This window comes from Erinaceus europaeus, chromosome 9, assembly GCF_950295315.1.
Source record: "Erinaceus europaeus chromosome 9, mEriEur2.1, whole genome shotgun sequence".
Lineage (NCBI taxonomy): Eukaryota > Metazoa > Chordata > Mammalia > Eulipotyphla > Erinaceidae > Erinaceus > Erinaceus europaeus.
The window spans coordinates 17488958-17501751 of NC_080170.1; the positions used below are offsets into that span (position 1 = coordinate 17488958).

General features: G+C 41.3%; 1 pseudogene; it reads right to left on the reverse strand.

The window, feature by feature from the left end:
- The window catches only part of LOC132540288 (olfactory receptor 2C1-like), a 42206-nt pseudogene extending 33102 nt beyond the window's left edge, over positions 1-9104 (reverse strand).
- Positions 9105-12794: the final 3690 nt, after the last annotated feature.

Consider the following 12794-nt stretch of genomic DNA (forward strand, 5'->3'; position numbering starts at 1 on the left):
ACAGACACCTGCAGACCTGCTTCACTGCTTGTGAAGCGACCCCCCTGCAGGTGGGGAGCAGAGGGCTCAAGCCGGGATCCTTATGCTTATCTTTGTGTTTTGTACCCTCTGCGCTTAACTCACTGCACTTACTGCCCGACTCCACCTTAACTCATTTTTTTAAAGAACTTACTTTGACTTAATTTAAAGAAACTTCCTTAGAAGAGGTGCATTTTGAACAGACTGAGCAAGGTAGGTGTTTGTACTCCATTTGGAGAGAAATATCTGTCTGAGCCTCCAGCTGCCAAAGCACCTATGCTTCACCAAAATGGATTAGCAGAGGTCTGCAGGGAGACCTGGAGTCAGTGGAGAGTCTCCTGGATGAAGAGTCCATGCTCTGGTTCCTTCAGCTCCTAGAGGAACGAAACCCTCTGGTGGAAATTTCCATCACTGTGAAGTCGTCCTTCATACCTGAGGTAATGCCTGGGTTTCCTTGCAGTCTTCTGTGGAGATTTTGATTTTACTTTACCTTGTCCCTGTGTTTATTCACAGGGGTGCTTATAGTTGTGCACTTATTAAGCCCACAAGACGATTCAGATAGGTTCTGAATTTGTTTTAGGGATATTGACTAACTCTTCCAAATATCTTTTTTTAAGAGAAGTTCGATATCCTGCACCTTTGTATTTTTTAGTTAATATATTTACTGGATAGAAAGAAAGAAAAATCAGGAGAGAAGAGAGATACGAGGTAAAGAGGGCAGCTGTAGCAGTGCTTCACCACTTGTAAAGCTAATTCATTAGAGATGGGGATCAGGGATTTGAGCCTGGGTCCTTGAGCATCATAATGTGTGGGTTCAAACTGGTATGCCACCATTCAACCGCCTGTTTCTCCCCTCCCCTGATATTGTTTACCCCTAAATTATTTCCCTCTAATTCTTTTAGGTCTTTCTTGATATTTACAACTTTTAAAAATATATTTACATATTTGTTGAATAGAGATGGCTAAATATAGAGGGGGAGATAGCCAGAGAGACACCTGCAGCCTTACTTCACCACTCGAAAAACTTTGGCACCCTGCAAGCAGGTAGCCATGAGCCAGCTTTAGTCCCTGCCCACACAAAGGCCCCAGCCCTAGCAGAGACAGCAGGCCCAGAGGCAGTGCCAGAACATGGTCACAGGTGTGTGAACAGGGTCCACACCCGGGATGATGAAGCACATCCCCTCCACCAAACACCTTATATCTGTTCTGTCATTCTGTGTTTAATGCATTGACCAGGACTGATATGTGGATTTTTTTTCCTTTCATACATTTTATTAGGACACTTTTTTATTACTAGTGATTTAATAATGATTGACAAGATTATGGGATAAGAAGGATACTATTCCATACAATTCGGTTTCCACCACCAGAGTTCCATATCTCCTTCCTTCCATTAGAACTTTCCTTATTCTTTATCCCTCTGGGAGTATGGACCAAAGATCTTTGTGGGTTGTGGAAGGTGGAAAGTCTGGTTTCTGTTTTTAAACCTGCTGTCTGTCCATTTCAGTACATACATGTCTCCTGCTAGAGGCTCAAGGAAATTTAGAAAGGTAATATGTTTGTCAGTTTACCAGATCTTTAATTTTCTGTGGAATAATAAAAAGCATGTGCCCTCTGTGTTATGTGATACTAAAAGTGGTAATTGAAATGTTGAAACTCAAAGGTCCCTTCTGGTATGAGCATAGTTCTGGCAGAAACAGCATTGGTGGCTTTCATAGAACCATGAGACTTACTCACAGCTTGTCTTTCATTTTTCATAGCCAATAATTGCACTCTTTTAATTGTTGAGTGTTTTTAACAATGAAGAATGGTTGACAGCTGGCCACAGAGTACAGCTCTGGAGGGAATGCATATCATTTACCATCATCAAAAATTCTTAGTAGCTTTGACCCTCTGACTGGCACTGCACTGTGAGCTCTAGGTGACTGTTGTGTCCATCACTCTCACAGACATCCTGTGGGTTTTGACTGAGATTGTCACCCCAGCTCACAGACAAGCAGAATCAGGCCTAGAGATCATGCACTGCACCACAGTGACGTGGGATAGCAGCCAGTAGGTGCTCAGGCCAGATCCAGGTCTCAAAAGCGCTGAGACTGCATTTTGGCTCCCAAAAGAATTTCACTGTGTTGCTCAGTAAATATTCCCTTTATTTAACAGGAAATATTTTATTAAAGTTAGTAATACATATTTTTCAGTCAATATGATTTGAAAATTCTGTACACAAGATATTTTCTTTGATATGTAATATTTTTTTATAAATTTGTATTTAGACTAATTTCCTGCTTGGCTAAACAGAGGAAGAGAAATTCACCTCTGAGCCCCCTGATAAGTCATGCTCAGATTTGGGCTTGATGCCTCAGAAATCCTATTGGATTAAGCACCCAGCAGAAATTTTATTTATTTAAAAATATCTCTGAGGACTATTTACTAAAGCAAGTAACTAAGTAAGAAGTGCTAGGTGGTTTTGTTTTATTGAGGTTTCTCAGAAATAAAACTGATTCAGCAGCAGTGGCAAAAGCAATAATGCTACCTCCTTGATTTGATTCAGCAGAGGAAAGCAGTTTGATCTGATTTTACTTAGTTGAAATGGGACTGGGAGGAATGTCTCTAACATCTTGCTGCTTTGCTCTGATCTTGTAGCTCAAAGAGGAAACTCAAAGAGCAAAAGACCAGAGGTGGGAGGCAGAGTCAGGGCCAACATTTTCTCTTCTTCTCCAGAACAAGAGCACTGACATGCAGTTAGAGGTGACTCTGAGTCTGAACCTGGTTGCTGATAGGGTGCATTGGTTTTTTTGGAGATCAATGGGGTGGGGGCAGGGCAGAGGTGTTAATTTTGATGCGGATTTTTTTTTTGCTGTACTTGGTTTAACATTGATCATAACTCTGTGTATCCATGTGCACAGAATAACTCAAATCATTTTATTGCTATTTTCCAGAGACTAGAATGTTTCTGATATGTCACACTTTCCCAGACTTTATGAAATTCTAAATTAAATGCTTCCAGAATGTCAAACATTTATCACATGTCCCCTGTATGCTTGATCCAAGAGTCTCTGCTTCTTAGAGAGACTGACATCCATACTCCATGCAGGGGGTAGAGAATGGAACACAGAGTATTTCCATGAAATTGAAAATGCTATGTCTCATAAAGACAATGAAAATACATTCTGAGAACACATGCACAAGGAACTCCTACATTGATGTGTCTAGGCAGGTGACATGAACAACACCCTTCCCTTCCCCTCACAGCGCTGGCAGTCCCTGGGGAAGCCAGAAGACCAAGGGGTGGTGTCACATTATGGTCACAAGTGTGGGTGTCAGGGTCCACACACAGCTGCAGGGAGGAAGAACATCTTTCTCACATCACATTTTGCTTAGATGTGTCCTGCCATTCTCCACTGAGTATACTTCAGTATACTTGCTTATATTGAACCTAGAGTTCTGATACCAGGTATCTCTTCATTTCAGCTCTTGCATCTTTGCAGCTGGTAATTTAAAGGAACATGCAAAAAGACTGTGTGTTACTTTTAACATTTCTTTCACTCTCCATGAACAACTAGAGCAAGGAACACTCTTGTTTGTAATCATGTAAAATTGCCATTTGAATGGAAGTGTTGGAACCTGTCACTCCTTGTGTGATGATTCTTCAGCTGGATACAGTCACTGTGGCTTCTACAGAACATTGAGGCAGACTCAGAAATTTCCTTTTCTCTAACTTTTATTTTGCCTTACAACGGCTGCATACTTACCAACAATTTTTGCTGAATGCACAAATATTTGTAACAATGAGAAACATTGAAGCAGAGTATTAGATTGTGACTTTGGGGGAAACTATGCTAATGATCCCAGCTGAGAGCACTAAGTAAACTCTGTCTACCAACACTGAGTGGAGAGCACCAACCATCTGTCATGGCACCAGAAGCTCAGAGACGTCTCTTTAATTTCACATTCCTGTCATTATGACATCTCACCAGGACACCGAAACACAAATCTAAAGAGGCCACAAACTGCACTCAATTTGCCCTATTAGCAATTCTGAAGTTATTCACTGCATGTATTTAATCTTCTCATAATCCTCCATTTAAGCATGTAAAAATCTGCATTTTGTTTGAATCATTAAGAAAACTTAGCTCAGGATTGGCCAGATAGAATAAAGGTGACTCAAACAGACTCCCATGTCTAAGGCTCCGGGGAGCCAGGTTCAATTTCCAGAACTGAAAAAAAGATAACCAAAGTAAACAAAACATTCTTACTGTTAACCCTCTCTCCTTGTCTAAAAAAGTAAAAAAACTTTCTGCAGCAAATTACTTCTATTGGTACAGTAGTTCTGATAAGATAAACATTTATACGTTTTTATTTGCACAGAGTGAGCACTCATTGTTCACTGCTATTACATATGGTGCTGTGATTTGGACTTGGAACTTCAGGTATGTGAGTTCTTGCCCTAGCACTGATCTATCTCCTGATTGAAAATTTACTTTAGGAGACTGATTTAACAATATTCAGATAAGGCAGATACTTTTCCCTGTGATATTTGCACTTTGAAATCAAGATAAAGAACATAGGCATCCATTCTTAGAATGAGAAGTTGCCCATCAGTAGTACTTCTATCAGAAATGATTTAATGTCTGCAGTAATGATTTCCTGTGTTCTATTAAATGGGAATGAATGGGAGTGTTTTGACTTCTGTTCTAACTTGGTAGACTGGGAATCCAAATGAACTGATCGTCCAAGAATTGTTAGCTGAGGAGGGACCAGTATGGCCTCTGGAGCTGCTGGAGTCTCCAGAAGCAGAGCAGAGCTTCCGTTTACCTGCAGAACAGGAGGTCAAGCCTCTGATGGAGGCACTCACAATGAGGCACAGGGCAGAGCTGGTCAAGGTGCTGTCTTGGTGTCTCTGGGGACATCCTGACAGGGTTTTGATCTGGATGGTGATTTGTTCTGTACCCACTTGAACTCTGCTCTCATGTTCCTGCACACAAGTCCACAACACACTTTGGATTTGTTTTCAGTGCGCCAGCCAGACATTACAATGCGTCTGAAATGTCCAACTTTTCAACTTTTTCATGTTCCTAATTTAACTTCTAGTTTTGTCAGCTGTTCAGTGTTAGCCTCCAATGTGCTTATTCCATGAGTCACTGCTTCTTGCAGACATAGAAGCCCATGACCTCAAGCAAGAGATACACTCTCTCTGGGTAAATGACAGAATTCTCTCTTCAGACAGGAAAGTGCCATTCTCTCTTAAAGACATGACAGTTGAGATATATAACAAGTTTTCCTAGAATTTGCTTATTTAGCTCTTCCAAGGGTATTAGGTGACATGAGCTTGATGAGTTCTGGCATCACAGTGCTCACGGTGCTCACAGTTCATGGGAGCCAGCAGGCCAAGAGGCTGAATCACTGTGTTTTCACAAATATGGGGTTCATTGGCTCCATACAGGGGCAGGAGGAAGCAGATCACTTAACTCTCATATTACATCTGTCCTACCTCCTCTTTTTGGTTTTGTCTGAACTCATGCCTGTATTTCTCAGCCTAATGGCTGAAGGAAATACCAATCAAAGGTAAAGTATTTAGTAATCTCACATTTCTCTTATTTTCCAGGAATAATTAATTAATTACAGAATAGCTGTCACTATACACCAGTGAACAGGTAGGCCGGGGTGATGCATCCCCAAGATGTAATTGTCTTGTCTGGTCCCCAGAAGTTGTTCAGCAGCTGGGGTACAGTGATGCAGAGTCCCAACACAGAGAGGTTGTTCAGGAAGAAGTACATGGGGGTCTGGAGTCTGGGGTCCAGCAGGGACAGGAGGTTGATGAAGCCCATTGCCCACCAGGGTGGGCGTACAGGAGACCAGGACCAGCCCAAAGGGGGGCATGTGTAGCCAGGGATGATCAGAGAAGCCCAAGAGGACAACTGTGTGTGGGAAACTCACATTTTCTCCTTCCATGGCATCCACCTGGGGTGTGTGTGTAGCGAGCAGATATGATTGAGCATGACTTCATGTGAAATCATGGCAAGGTAATATCCTGGAACCTTCACTTCTTGTTATGAGAACTCCAGAACTCAGGGTGTTGACGCCATACAAATACTGCTCTTGCTGTTTGTACTGAAGCAGGTTGTAGCCAGGACACTCTAGATGTGCTGAGAAGACTGCTCAGAGATCAGTCTGCACACCTGGTCTGCACCTCCTCCCTTCGTGTTTCTATCTTTAAAAAATTTTATTTACAAAATGGAAATATTAAAAAGACTGTAGGATAAGAGGGGTACATTTCCACAAAGATCCCACCCCCAGAACTCCATATCCAACCCCCTATTGATAGCTTCCCTATTCTTTAACCATTGTTCGGTACAGAAGGTGTTTGCTGTTTCTTTAGAGTGATTTCAGGGCAGGTCCATTGTGGAGTCTATCGCTCGATTGAGTCTCATTCCTTTAAGGTCCTGGCTGAGTCTTTCAGCTCCTCTGTGTTTCAATTTCCATTTTACATTTATTTTAAATGCTGCAATTTAAAGGAGGTCAGGGCCTCTTGCATTGATGATATTGCTGAATTGCTTCATGGCTTAATTTTCACGTATATGTGTACATCTGCATATGGTGTAATATAATTTCTGTACCTGTTGTGATAGCTGAAAGAAGGCTCTCTTTCCACAGAAGTGCCCCCTGAGTTGCTTGGCTGAAGTAGGGTCAGAGCTCGGACATGCCGGGGGTGGTGAGAACTCTGCTCAGAGCTAGTCTTTACACCAGTGCCTTATTTACCTGATTCCTTTCTCTTCTATTTTGCAGTTCCTTAGAGCGACTTGAATTAAGACAGACTCAGTAGAGGAAGGCCAAGCTGGACTCTGTCTCTGATGGACAGAAATTAGTATATATTTCCTCTGGATTTCAGTTTCCTCATTTAGTTTGATTTCTAAATGGAGGAGAATGTAGTGTGTCTTGCATGTACAGGACTACTGAATTGCCTCCAAAATAATTTTCATTCTATATTTTTAGAAATAAGAGGCAGAGAGAAGAAGAGAGAACAGAGCATTGCCCACCATCCATGAAGCTCTCACAGTGCTGCCCATGGTGCTTTGTGTGGTGTTACGTAGCTTCCCCAGTCTTTGGATCTGAGATATAATTAGCAAGGCAGGTGTTCTACCTCCTCAGCTATCTCCTGGCTCCAGTTTTCTTTTCTTAAAAGTGAATAAAATAATATTTAACAGTGTTGGATTATTTTATAGAATATATATGTTATTGTTATCTAATCTATGTTTGTATCTCTACTCTCTGTCCTAATTTCTCCTCTGTTTCTACCCTTCTTCCTTCTTGGTCTTTCTCTTTCCAAGTTGATTAGGACATGTTCTCATTCTCACATTGCAGTGTTATATGCTCATCATGTGTGCATGTGTCTGCTTCAACCCCTATCCCAGAGCTGAGAGGTACTCTTATTTTTCTTTCTATTATAAAAAATATCAAGAAAAACATTTATCCTTATAACAAAGGGGTAATTCTTTATGGTGGTTACATGGGGTGGACAAAGCATAGAATTTTGGTGAAGGGTGTGGTCACTTACTGTGAGTTTTAGGGTACCTTGAGTTTAGCTTAGCTCATCTTAGATTGTGCTGCGTCCTGCATGAATAAAGAGATACTGCCTACAGCTCAACCATGAGTCCCTGGTCGTCTGTTACCCGCCCGTGAAGCTAGCCTGGCGAAAAAAACATAAACCATCGAAAACAACATATGGCGCTACAAAGTGGGACTGGACCTGCACAACTCCCAGATAAGTGAAGACTTTGCCTACCTATGCACTATGGTCTTCTCTTCTACTTATGAAGAGGTTTGCCAAAGCCTCTACTGTTTCATTATGAGACAGTTACTCTGTCTCTGGAACATTTTGCTCTGGGCCACACTTCGGTTCCCTGACCGGGAACTTTGGTTTCTTATGACCGGGATCATAGAGCTTGGGAGATGCACTGAGATTTCTCCTTGGACTTTCTGGATTCCCTCTCCCATGTTTCCTGAGGAAAAGGACTACATTTTTCTCCGGGCCACAGTTTGGTTCTTTATGACCGTGATCGTAGACCTTGGGATATGTGTGGGGATTTCCACTGGGACTTTCTGGACTTCTTCTCGCATGTTTCCCATGGAGAAGGACTACTCCAATTTGAAGAACATTCTCGAGTACCCTGGCAGTTCCCAAGTATGGAGACACGTGGATAGTTCTACTCTCCTGATTGGATTCTTTCTTCAATGGGAAGACGCTTTTAAAAATGGGTGCCTGCAGCAATCCAGCAGGAACAGTCAGAAGCACCCTAAATGGAATTTCGAGGAGTTTTTTGGACTAGGACGGCCTCTGGGGACTCTTAATCCTACATGGTGAGATCTTGATAATCTGGTTCAAGTTGCGTTTCATAAAAGAATGATTTGAATGACTGAATTTTTGTTTGACATTGACTTAAAAAAAATGCTGGACGCAGCCATGATTTCTAGAGACATCCAGAAACAATCCAAAAAAAATGTTTTTTCCCTCCTTTGATTTCTCTTTTATGTCTCGACATGAATCTGAAACCTTTAATCCTGAAAACTGTATGAGTTATGGGTGGGGCAGATAGTGCAATGATTATGTTAATTATTCTCATGCCTGAGGCTTTTAACTGTGGTTCTTCTGTTTACCTTTCCACATTATATTGAGTTTAAACTGTTTAAACAAACCTTAAAATCATACTAGAAAGGACTTCCAATTTTAATGGAGTTATCAATTATAGTAAACTTCTAATCTGCTACAAGTTTTGTTTGACAAGTAAGTGAATTTCAGCTGTCAAGTCTTCACATGAAAAAGCATCTACTCAAATGAAAATTCCTGGAAATCCATTTGGACCCCTGTTCTCTGAAATCACCCACAAGATGGAATGACTACAAACACACCCCCCGGAAACCAATGATGAGACCTGGCACGACCTGAAGAAACAGATTCACAGACTCCAAAGCTCACTCTCTACAGAAAAGCAGAATTTTGGTGGCCGACATTCACCATCGAGACAGACGTGCAGCATTTCATCCTCTCGCATTTTCTTCTGTGGTCAGCTACTTTGGACTGACACCTCCATCGGACTTACTGGTACACGCTGCTGTGTTTCTCAAAGACTAACTTCAGCCAATTGCCTTGAGACTTTATACACCATGTCCCCTCGCCTGCAGGCTCTTCCCCAGAGGCAGAAAACTCCCCCTCCTTATTAGGTTATGCCCACAGAGGCATGAAGCGCCCCAAGAGGCAAGAGATGCCCACAGAGGCAGGAAATGCCCTTTGAGGCAAGAGATGCCCCCAGAGGCATGAAGCACTCCCAGAGGCAAGAAATGCCCTTTTGCCTGCTAGGCCTTGCCCTTTGAGACAAGAAATATTCCCCTTGGCATCACACTGGTTATTGCTGCTTGCCTATTTTGTTTTCCATGTCTTATGCCAGTTCTTTTGAAAATGCCTGTCCGATATAGGTTTCTGTTCACCCCACAATCCTGATACTATGGCAAATAGTTAAAAAGAAAGGGGGAGATGTTGGATAATATGCCAGCTCCCCCTGGCTTCTGCTTAACCATATGCCTATATAGGGATAGATTTAATCCCATTCAAAGCTTTGGTCTATTTACATAAATCACTTTTACATTTACATAAAGCACTCCCTCCAGGGCATTGGTGGTTAAGTGATAGGATTCTTGCCTGCTCCACCCCCTCCTTGTCACACTCTCTGATTTTCACCAGTCACTTTTCTCTCCACCCTCTCTATGTCACATCCTGTTTCCACCCTACTTGGCAAGTATATATAAAGACAGCATTGTGAGTTTTAGGGTACCTTGAGTTTAGCTTAGCTCGTCTTAGATTGTGCTGCATCCTGCATGAATAAAGAGATACTGCCTATAGCTCAACCATGAGTCCCTGGTCGTATGTTACCTGCCCGTGAAGCTAGCCCGGTGAAAACAACATAAACCGTTGAAAACAACAACTTACATCTATGTGGGTGTGAAATTATAGCCCTGAAATCTGATTATTTTGGATAACACTGTGAAATAACTAATGAAATGACCAAAAAAGAGAAAATATCTTTTTCTAACATTTCTAATGTTTTATTAAATTTAATGACAGAGGTGCAGATAGAAAGTTACAGAAGGGGAGAGAGAGGAGACGAAGAACAGGGCTCAGCTCTGGCTTATAGTAATGCTGGGTCTTGAACATGGGACCTTAGAGCCTCAGTCCTGAAAGTCTTTTGCATAACCATTACGTTGTCTCCCCAGCCCTAGAAAATGTCTTCAAAGGATACCATTCTTATGACATGACTTTGGGGTTATGATGGAGGTGTGATGAACATCAGATTACAATATATACACTATCAAATTAACAGAATATATGTCTTAAAAATAGATAATGACTGATGCCAAACAGTCACAGCTCAATGAAGAATCACAAAATACTTGCAGGCTTTTCCATCCTCAGCACATTTCTTTTTGACAAGTTTTTTATTTTTTTCCAATGACTGTCAAAAAATAACCATAAGATTTCATGAGATAAATCACAAAAACATTGACTACATTGCCTCCACATGAAAACTGATATATATATATCCTTCACAACATATGAAGAGTAATTTCCTGAATATGCAGCATTCTGAAAAACAAAGGAGGTAAAAATACAAGTGAATATATTCGCTTCACTATCTGTCTTCCCAAATTTTGGAGTTTTGTTTTTCTTTTTTGCTTAATGGGAGTACATGAATGCTGCAAAAGATTTTTTTAAAGGTTTTTTAAATCTTTATTTATTCCCCTTTGTTGTCCTTGTTTTATTATTATTGTAGTTATTATTGTTGTTGTTATTGATATTGTTATTGGATAGGACAAAGAAAAATGAAGATAGGAGGGGAAGACAGAGATGGGAAGAGAAAGATAGACACCTGCAGACCTGCTTCACTACTTGTGAAACAACTTCCCTGACTCCGCTGCCAGTGGGGGAGCCAGGGGATCCAAATGGGATCTTTATGCCCTTATGCTGGTCCTTGTGCTTTGCACCACTTGTGCTTAACCCGCTGTGCTACCACCCAACTCCCAGGGTTCTCTTTCAGCCCTGTCCCTTTGAGGACTTGGAATTTACATGACAGGTTAGTTTGGAAGTGCTGCCACTGCTATCAAAAAGTCAAACTCCTGGGGGTACCATCCATCATGGCTGATTTTGTAGAGTTCTTTTTCCCAGTCTTTCATCACCTCCACCCCATCTCTGGCTTCCTAGATTTCATTGATTCTCTGTATGCATGCATCTATTTACTCTTACCATTCTCTCCCTTATTTCATTCTTCTCTTCCTTTTCATCTCATCCTTTGTCATCTTTGTTTCCGTACTTCTTTCCAAAATGCTGCCTTCTTTGACCGGCAGGCTCTGACTTCCTAAGATACAAGGTCTGATTTCCACCTCCAGTTGCTCTTGCAGCAGATTTCTTCCACCAGCATGTCAGATAGGAAGTTTCCGGACTGAACACAGAACCCAGCTCAGATTCCCTCTGCGGAGAGCTGCTGTCCCTCCCTGATGATACTCAGTAGTGTCAGCCCTGCTGCAGAGAGGGGCCTAATACCTGGTTTTCTTGTTTCTGAGTTGAATTATTTTTCCTCGTGATTTAATAGTGATTTACGAGATGATGAGAAATGACAGGAATCAGAAGTTTGTTTGTTGGTTTCTTTGTTTGCTTTCCTTTTAGCTCCTGCAATGAATATGGGCCCCAAATCAGATTGAGGGGAGTTTACAGTTAGGAATCAGTGTTTATTTGTTTTTTCATTCAATTGACTTGAATATTGTCCCCCAGTTTTAATAAAACTACACTCACAGCTGCTTATTTCTTTTCCTGCCTTTTAAATGCCCTTACAAGTAGATTAAATATGTAATATTATTTATATTATTTTGAAGAGGATTTCATAGATGGTTACAGTGTGTCTTTGCCAAAGTTGAGCAGAAGTGACACAGACCTTTAGGAAGGGGGTGGAGCTAGTTGCTGGGGAAAGGATTCAGCTGGTGGAGCACAGGACAGGGTGACTGAGGCTCAGCCTAGTCTAGGCACTGAGCTAGGAACAACAGACGGAATGGACCCTGGACATTTTGGCTGCCAAATTAATCACTCTATTATGATTTCTCTTTTCTACTCTGACAATATTCCATTTGCTTGGAGAAAAATCAACTGTTAAGTGTTCAGGATCCCCACCTCCCCAGACCCAGACCCTAGTAACAAAAGACAGAAAGAGACTGGGGGTATGGATAGACCTGCCAATGCCCATATCCAGTGGAGAAGCAATTACAGAAGCCAGACCTCCCACCTTCTGCACCACATGATGATCTTTGGTCCATATTTCCAGAAGGATAAATAATAGGGAAACTTTGAATGGAGGGGACGAGATAAGGAACTCTGGTGTTGGGAATTACATGCAATTATCCCACATATGCTTGTTGATAATTATTTAATCCCTGATTAAAAATTAAATATATTGCTGGAACACGATGATTGAGTAAAACAATGTTAAGTCACTAATAAAAATATTTTTAAAAAATCAATTGTTTTGACATTGCTCAAAATAAAAGTGTAACTGGTTGCCTCTTGACTACCTAATCCTCTGTCTCTCAACAATTTGTAACTCTACTTTCTGCCTTCTAAGTTTACCTTCCCTTATTCTATGTTATATGTTTCCTAGACCTTTAGTCCCATGGAGTTTGGGCCTTCCTCAAAACACAGAATAATGACTGTTTCCAACTAGGCTCTGCTATATTTATCTATA